Below are 9,358 nucleotides of genomic sequence, written 5' to 3'. Positions count from 1 at the left end.
TACAACCATTCTATCTTCCCCTAGATCCTCATTCAGCTTCTTGGGTTCCTGCACCCAGGGAGCAGGCAGGAGCAGTGGCTCCAGACACAAAGATAAGACATATTTGCATGCTTGGGAATAGGAGATAAATCCCATACAAATCAGGGGTCTGCAACGTCAGTGAAATGTCTAGGGGTCCAGTCTAAGGTTATGTTGAGGCGCCTCTTTCGACCTATTTACTGAGTGACCCAAAAAGTATCAACTGTGAGTAGGGCCCAGAACAAGAAAGCTCTACAAGAAGTCCAGACTGCTGTGCAAATAGTTGTGCCCCTTGGACCATATAATCCCGAAGATTCAATGGTTCTTGAAATGTCAGTGACAGAGAGGGATGCTGGTTAGGGCCTTTGTCAGACTCCAATAGGTGGATCACAGAATAGATCTTGAGGATTTTGGAATAAAGCCCTACCATGCTCTGTGGACAACTATTATTCCCTTATGAAATAGCTTTTGTTTTGCTACTTAGTTTTGGTAGAAGTTTAATGCTTAGCTATTGGTCACCAAGTGAACATGGGCATGACCTGAGCTGCTTATCACTAGGTATTGTCTGGCCCTCCAAGCCATAAAGTTGAGCATGCATGGAAGCACTTCATTCTCAGATGGGAGAGACATTTATAAAATCAGGCTTGAGCAGAATCTGAAGGCATAAGTGTGCTGCATGAATAAGCAGCCCATCTACTCATGGCCCCTACTACTGGTTGTCTTCTCTCTCTTAACCTGCACCTCTGACCTCTTGGGGAGCTCCTCGGTGATGGAGGAAGAAAAAAAAACTAAGGTCCAGGATGCACGTGAATCTGCACAATAGGCAGATGTCACTTGTAAGCGGCCAGCTAAAAAGAAAATGTTCAGGTGTGCATGACAGCCCCACTCTGGGATGGCCCTGAAGGGCGGTGGTGAAGGAAAACACTCCTAGTATATAGAACTTTGAGCAGCCACCTGATTGTCCATTTTGCTTGGAAGGATATGTGTTCAGAAGTACGAGTCTACACTAATCCGTGGGTCATGATTGAAAAGTTAGTCACAAGGAGATCTAGAGGAAAGATAGATTGACAGACCTATCCAAATGGCCATGGCGTGTGATGATATTTGTGTTCTACGTGAATGCTCACCAAAGGGAAACCTCAACAGAGGCATATTTAATAATCAGGTGGATAGGATGAGCCACTCCATGGATATCTCCAGCAACTCCTGTCGTTGCCCAATTGGTTCATGAATAAACTGGCCTTGGTGGCAAAGACGGAAGTTATACATAGGCTCAGCAACATACACTTCTGTTTACCAAGGCCCATCTGGCTATGGCCACCACACAGTGCTCGGTCTGCTAACTGCAGAAGTCGACACTGAGCCCCTGACATGGCACCACGCCCAGCTACCAGTGAGCCACCTATTGGCAGGTTGATTAGATTATATCGATTACCTCCCTCATGGAAAGGACATACTTTGTTCTTACTGGAATGGGTACTGACTCTGGACACAGATATGCCTTCCCCGCACACAGTGCTTCTGCCCAAGTGACTTATTTCACAACAAATGAAGCAGAACAAGGAAGGCTGTAGTTTCTGGTGTGCAAGGAAGGCATGCAGTTTATTGGTCTTACCACATCCCCCGTCATTCAGAAGCAGCTGCTTTGATGGACTGGTAGGGTGGCCTTTTGAAGACTCAGTTTTGGTCAGTTGTCTGGGATGCAGTGTGTTCTAAATCATCATCCAATATATATTTCTGCTTCTTCCATAGCCAGGATTCCTGGTCTGGAAGCAAAGGGTGGTTTGGGAAAGGTTCCTCTCACTGTTATCCCTAGTGACCCACCAAACTTTTGCTTCCCATCCTTATGATATTTGGCTCTACTGGTCTAGAAGTCTTAGTTCCAAAGGAGGACCCAACAATGAGTCTGTTGAACTGGTGTGCACCTGGACACTTTGACTCATGCCACTGGGCCAATAGGCAAGAAGGGGGTGATTAAATGTGCGCTGCTTCTGCACAGAGGTCAGAGGCAGTATGTTTCCATTTTAAAAGCCTTTAGGTGGTCTCTCAGTATCTCTATACCCTGTATGAAGCCACATCAACTCAATTAGCAGGGACACTAATAACCCTTCAGGAATGAAGATTTGGTTCGCGCCACAACTGGCTGAAGTCTTTGCTGAAGACAAAGAGAATATGGAATGGGTGGTGGAAGGAAGCAGCTATAAATACCATCTATGATCACATGACCAGTTGCAGGTATAAGTACTGTAATAGTTATGAGTGTTTCTTCTTTATTTTGATATGACTATGTATACGAATATATGAGTATTTGTGCATATATATATGTGTATATATATGTGTATATATATGTATGTATGTATGTATATATGTTTAACAGGTTATTTTTGTGTTTATCCTTTCTCATCCCCTTATTATCTAATATGGGTTAATCTAATAGTTAACCTAAAATCTCAGTATGTAAGTTATAGGATAAAAAAGGAAAAGTGTGAATCAGCTAGAATCACACTAAGAATGAACATCACCTCAAGTCAAAAAAGAACTTTGGATCCTCTTCTGGGGCAAAGTTAATGTATTTATGGTTGGACTTGGGATAAATGTATCAGGCACAGACACGCACGCTTGTGCACGCGCGCGCACACACACACACACACACACACACACACACATCCTAGTGTTTCTCCCTCTGTCATCGAACCCTGACCGGTACAGTATTTTGGTTGGATTTTAAAAGGTTGCATTCTTAAAAAAAACAGTTTTATTCAGATATAATTGACATAAAATAAACTGCACATATTTAAGTTGCATATCTTGATAAGTTGTAACATATACATATACATAGGAAACCATCACTATACTCAAGTGAGTAAAATATTCATCACTGTCAAAATTCACTCCTTTCTCTTTCCAACCTCCCCTCTCTACCTCTCCTTGCCCACGTCCCCAGGTAACCACTGATGTGCTTTCTCTCAATCAAGATTAGTTTGCATTTTCTAGATTTTTATATAAATGGAGTCAGGCAGTATGTACTGTTTTTTTTTTTTTTTTTTTTGGTCTGGTTTCTTTTGCGCAGCATAATTATTTCAAGATTCATCTGTGTTGTTATGTGTTCATTCTAAAATAGCTTCAAAGGTCAGGTTCTTAATGAAAGGATTTTAAGTACAGGTCAACCACAAGTATTTAGATGCAGTGTGACTGGGCATAATTCAGAGAAACAGAAATCCAGGCAATCAGAGATGATATGCTGGGAGCCTGTCCTTACAGTGGAATTATCTAGAGAAAGAGTCAGCAGTCCAGCCTCACCGTCAGGTGGCTAGCATGAGCTTCTCTGGAAAGGGCTTTGAAAGGCTTGACTCTGTGTCAAACGGAAATTTTGGCCAGCGGAGTAGGGCTGGACTGCACCAGATCCAAAGGTTATCGAGGAGACTAGGGAGGGAATAGAACACCCGCTGAATTTTGAGTGTGGCGTCTTCTGAGAGCAACGCGGAATGACATCAGCCTGAATAAAGATGAGTCATTCTGTTCTTACCTTCCTTCAGTACCATCAACATATGAATTCGGCAGCCCGTAGGCTCCTTTCACCTGGTTTTTCTCTAGTTCCACTTTCTCTCACAGATAAGCCAAGAGTGACAGATTGCTCCACGGGGTCCCATGAAGCCTCCAAATATGAGTCATGGAGAGCAACATAATGTAGCAGGCATTTGACTGAAAAGCAAGAGATCTGAATTTTACCCCAGATCTGCTTCTTACTTATTAGCGTGGGACTGTGAATAAATGAGATTCTCTCTCTAAGTCTCATTTCCTCAGCTGTAAACTGAAGGAGCTGGGCTATGTGATCTTGAAAAATCTCTTTATTTTATGCATCTAACAGTGAGATAATAAAGTCCTGGAGGATTAACAGGTATTGTCATGGCACGAACCATGTAGACGAGTCATTTGTAACTGTAGGCACTATAGCATGGTCAGCCAGCCACCTATCACCTGTCAATCTATCCATCCATCATCTATCCATCCAACAAATATCTAGTGAACACTAACATGTACAAGACATTGTGCTGGGCAATGGAGACAAGAAGATGAATATGATCTAGCTCCTGTCCTCAAGATGCTCACAGTTCGCTGAGAGTAAACAAATGTATACGTAATTAATTACAACATTTAATAATTTTAATAACCAATATCTTACAAACAAAGGTGTTGTCTTGGTAATACTTTGATCCTCCGAATCTTGGGTAGAATAGGAGGAGAATAATTGGGTTTTTTTTGTTGAAGTAACTGAATACAAATACATTTATGGCAAAGGCCCTTTCAGAAAGTACTCCATGAAGATACAGAAGGGAAAAATCATCAATGTCCATCTCAAGCGTTGACCTTGTAGGAAGCTTGCAGTCACCCTTTTCCTTGGCACGTCTTACTACCAGTTATATATCTCTTATATGTACTGATTACTGTAACAAACCTTTAGAAAGAGGAAGAGGAAAGAGAAGAAAACTTAATTCTACTCTCCATGTAGCTAGACAGGTAGCCATCAATCTTCCCTATTGTGAACTTTCTTGGCAAAGGAAACATGATCTGGAATCGTCCACATTTAATTAATTCAATGTATTAACTTATACTCTTAAATATAAACGTGATTCTTTTAAGCCTGAAGTTCAGCCTCATCAGACAAGTCTATATTTTTGAGGTTCGTGTCATACACGCTAGAACGCTTACTTAGCATCTAAGCTGTCCAGAGATGTTTGGTTTTAAGTCAATACCACTCTCCTTTGTTCTCTTCAATCTTGCCAGAAACAAACAGCCGTAGGTGAATTGATTTAAATAGAAGGAAGAGCTGACACCAACAGAGAAACTCTGACCATCACTTCTCCTTTTGGTTCTTAACTTGCACTGTTGATGACACTCGCAAGTAAATAACACACGTATATTCTAATAGTTTAACCATTTAGCTCTTCAGCAGAACTGGCTGAAGATTACTCTTCCCTCTGACTTCCTCACAGCCAGTAATCTGGGTCATGTGACTGACTGACCACCACACCCCCCCCCCACCACCACCTACCTCCGCTCCCTGACATGCCATCAGATCCCACCCAAAGGAGCCAGTCGTCCCCATGAAACAATGAGCAATTCTTACAAGACACAACTGGAGCTCTGTTACTGGGGCACAGGAAAGCTTGATAAGATCTCCCAGCCACAGCATTCTTTTGTGTCAGCAGACGCAAGTGGGATGTTCCTTCTGGAGCTCTTACAGAGCGAGAGGAAGCCGGCTGTGAAACACAATGTTCATTGAAATCGGCTTTCATCTGAGGAATCCCGTGGTGGCTCCTGCTTCATGATGTGCATTCTGTCTGCAGCTGAGCTCTCCTGATGCATTTCCGTTGTTTGTTCTGAGGGGAAGGCAGCACCTTTATGAGACTCACTCTGTTACTAGGTAAAGGGCATCACATTGTGCTGGGCAAAGCATTCTGTGTCGGGATGTCTCCAGTGTGTCTGGAGCCTTGAAGGAACATTAAAAATAAAATAAAAAACAATCCAAGCCTCCGGCCACCCTGGCTCACTGATGAAGCACCGGCTACGTTAGGGGAGGAACACAAAGCCGCCCTGATGAACCTTGCAGCACGTGTGTGCTTAGTCTTGAGGAGCAGGAAGTCTTTGTTGCTTTAGTTACTGCGGTGGGCACAATGCCACAGGCCACAAATGGTGGTACTTAACTGTAGACCTGAGTGCTATGGGCCCAATAGAACTGCCCAGAAGCAAATTGGGCTCTATTAGCTATGCTGTTCGTTAAATTGAAGAGCACTTCTGACTCTTAAAGGACAAACGTGGGGAGGAGGAAGCAATCCACAGTCAAATCATAGGTAAGACGTCTATCTCATCGTGCTAGTTTCATAATCTATCTCATCGTGCTAGTTTCATAATTTAGCAATTCACTTTCTTTTTGGAGAAAAACAGCCTGGATCCAAGAAATAGTGTCTCTGGTTAAGAAGAGGTCCAAATCAGGGGCGCCTGGGTGGCTCAGTCGGTTAGGCGTCTGACTTCGGCTCAGGTCATGATCTCACGGTTTGTGAGTTCGAGCCCCATGTAGGGCTCTGTGCTGACAGCTCAGAGCCGGGAGCCTGCTTCCAATTCTGTGTCTCCTCCTCTCTCTGCCCCTCCCATGCTCATGTTCTGTCTCTGTCTCAACAATAAATAGACATTTAAAAAAATAAATAAATAAAAGAAGAAGTCTAAATCAGTACATGGAGACACAAGTCAACACTGGTTCGTCTATGTTTTCTTCTTGCAGGACACCTTCTCCCATCTATCACAGCCCTTCTTTCTCTGCTCCACCCCATCTGGACTGACCAGCCTGTAATGCAAAGGAAGATAAAAAATTAACTCTCAATACGGATAGAAGACTGAACACGAGATCTTCATTGCCACGGCACTTTTGACTCTGTGTTTATTTTTTTCCTTGGACTCTCAAAATAAGCTGGCAAAGTTAGGAAGCATGGTCTATCTCAGCAGTAGAGGGAGTGGGCAGAGAGACAGAAGAAGGCAAGAAACCCTGACCGTCATAAAGAGCTGGCAGAAGTAGATGAAGGAGAAGTCATGTGTGAGGCTCCTGGCCCAGGCCCCTCTTCATTACGCTGGGTCCCTAGACAGGTGGACAAACGACCTATCTCCAATCTGAACATCAAGGCTGGCTTTTGTCACCATCAGATGACTAACGTCCTCTATAGATCGTTGTGTTTGGGGGAAGGCAGATGTGAAAGATATATAAGGAGATACTGACACTGGAAAACTTGAAAACATGGACGTTGTTTCCTGGAATCCGGTGTGCTTGTTCTAGTCGGAGAAGAACAGACGTCAATCCTGTAACCGATGCAGGACACTGATGAAAATGACAACCAAGGCAGTTAACTTTCTCAAGAAGGAAAGATTTGAGAAAGTACTAAGAAATTAAAATTCTGGGGGCGCCTGGGTGGCTCAGTCGGTTGGGTATCTGACTTCGGCTCAGGTCGTGAGCTCGCAGTTTGTGAGTTCGAGCCCCGTGTCAGGCTCTGTGCTAGCAGCTCAGAGCCTGGTGACTGTTTCAGATTCTGTGTCTCCTTTCTCTGCCCCTCCCCAACTTGTGCTCTGTCTCTGTCTCTCAAAAATAAATAAATATATAAAAAAATTTTTTTTAATTAAAATTCTGGCTGAACCGCATGAAGAAGACCCAAACTGTTTTCTAAGGGGCTTATCTTAGCTGAGATAATAACAGAACTCCTGAATACCTGGAAATTTTGTGAAGTCTTCTTTGCAATATTCTTGGGAGAGGATTTGCCCAAACCTAGGGATAGCAAAAGTTTCTAGTGACCTTCCCCCTACTTCTAAACTGAGTAGCTCATCCCTGATTGGAAAAGAGAATTTATATTAGGGATTGGCTTTGGATGGAAAGGATTCACGAAACTCTCTTCCTCAATCATCCCCATTACCCAAACTTGGTTAAAAAAATTAAATTAAACACTAGTGACCAAAGCTTTGTGAAGGAGGGACACCTGGGTGGCTCAGTTGGTTAAGCTTCTGACTTCAGCTCAGGTCATGATCTCACGGTTTGTGAGTTCGAGCCCCACATCAGGCTCTGGAGCCTGGAGCCTGCTTCAGATTCTGCATCTCCCTTTCTCTCTCTGCCCCTTCCCTGTTTGTGCTCGTTTTCTCTCTCTCTCTCTCTCTCTCTCTCTCTCTCTCTCTCTCTAATAAGTAAATAAATAAATAGCTTTGTAAAGGGGATTACTACATTGAGTAGGATATTCTGGGGTTCTTTCTAATTTTCAGATTCCATGACTTTAAAATTTCTATGAGAATAATGCTGATGCATATCATTTCTATGCATATTTTGGTGTTCTCTGGGTTAGAACCACATAAATAATACCCAGAAGAGGTGTCACATATTAGATTAGAATGCATCTAATTCAGTTCATTTTTCAGGCAAAAAAATTATATATATATAGAGAGAGAGAGAGAGAAAGAGAGAAAGAGAGAGAGACTACATAACTTGCAGCAAATAAAAAGGTACGTCTCTGCCCTCAAGAGCATCACAGTTCGGTCTGAAGGCAATCACATAAACAGATGACTTGAATGTATATAGTATTTGCTAAGTAGAATGATACCCAGGTTAACATGAGCCCTATAGCTCTTAACTTACGTTGTGAAGGAAAAGGAAATGCCAGAGATGATACTAAACGCTTGAAAGGTAATTATCTAGGTGGAGAAGACAAGGAAGGTGGTTCTAGACAGAACGACTCACATGAGGCAAATAAGAGGGCTTGAAACACAGGGTACCTTTGAAGAACTAAAAGCAACTTGGTGTTTCTGAACTGTCCAGAGTAAGGCAGAAAAGGGCAGGACACATCTGGGCATGGCGGCAGTGGGGGGGTGGGCAGGCTTGAAGACTATCCTGAAATTTTAAGGCTTTCGTTAGGACATAGATAAAAGAAATCGGAATGGGATTTATACCTTAGCACTTTCTGATACTAAGACTCCAGGAATTTAGGCAGTGTGAAGTTAGGTATCAGAGATGGAGGTTATGCCGAGATCAAAAGACTTACTTAAAGGTCACGGAAGGCCACTAGGGCTGAAGACACGGGTAAAACATTATTGACATCTTGGTCAGTTGGTTATGGCCTCTTAGGAGAATTTTAAACAGCATTAGTAAGTAAGACATCTCTCTTTCTCTCTCTCTCTCTCTCTCTTTTTTCCCTAGCAGCAACCAACACAACATCTACAAAAGCCTAGATCCTGACTGCAATTCTGTACACCCCAAGAATAAATGGGAACAACATCAGAACACAAGAAAAAAGGGCGAGGGAGAGAATCAAACTCTGCAGGCTATTATGTGTACAACACTTCTAGCGACCTCAAATTATGGGATTAAAAATGGAACGAAAAGGAAATGGTTTTGAAAGTAAATGATTGAACACAAGCACTTGAACTTGCTCTATGGGAAGTAACAATAGCAAAGATGACTTAAGGTTATGTATATTTAGAAAACCAGAAACAAGGAGGAATATTGGGACCATTCATTGGTTGGGAGGCTGATAGAAACTACTATTATGGAGATAATTTGCGAACAGGCAAAGAAGACCTCCATTGAAACAATGAGGAATCCACAGGGTCTCAGGAAGGCAGGGGCTTGAGGAGTTCCTCAGTGCCTCACATCCCCTTCTATTTGTCCCCAACCCCACCCCTTAATGACCGAACAAGGTCACAAACCAGACCACTCTGGAGCAACGAGAGCCAACTATAAAATTGGCAGGGCCCAGAAGAGAATGAAAATGTAGATCCTCTTATTCAAAAAGCTGAGAGGTACCTGAGTGGCTCA

The 9,358-nt window shown here is 42.9% G+C and overlaps 1 long non-coding RNA gene across 1 annotated transcript; it reads right to left on the bottom strand.

Moving 5' to 3' along the window:
* Nucleotides 1–2,750: 2,750 nt before the first annotated feature.
* On the bottom strand, nt 2,751–5,255 carry LOC121013431 (uncharacterized). The gene is made up of 2 exons (XR_005782700.1): nt 5,147–5,255; nt 2,751–4,474 (listed from the first exon to the last, which is right to left on the bottom strand). It is a non-coding gene; the product is annotated as an uncharacterized LOC121013431 (long non-coding RNA).
* Nucleotides 5,256–9,358: the final 4,103 nt, after the last annotated feature.

This window comes from Herpailurus yagouaroundi, unplaced genomic scaffold (assembly GCF_014898765.1).
Source record: "Herpailurus yagouaroundi ecotype Mexico unplaced genomic scaffold, PumYag 198, whole genome shotgun sequence".
NCBI lineage: Eukaryota > Metazoa > Chordata > Mammalia > Carnivora > Felidae > Herpailurus > Herpailurus yagouaroundi.
This window is presented reverse-complemented; position numbering and strand designations above follow the sequence as displayed.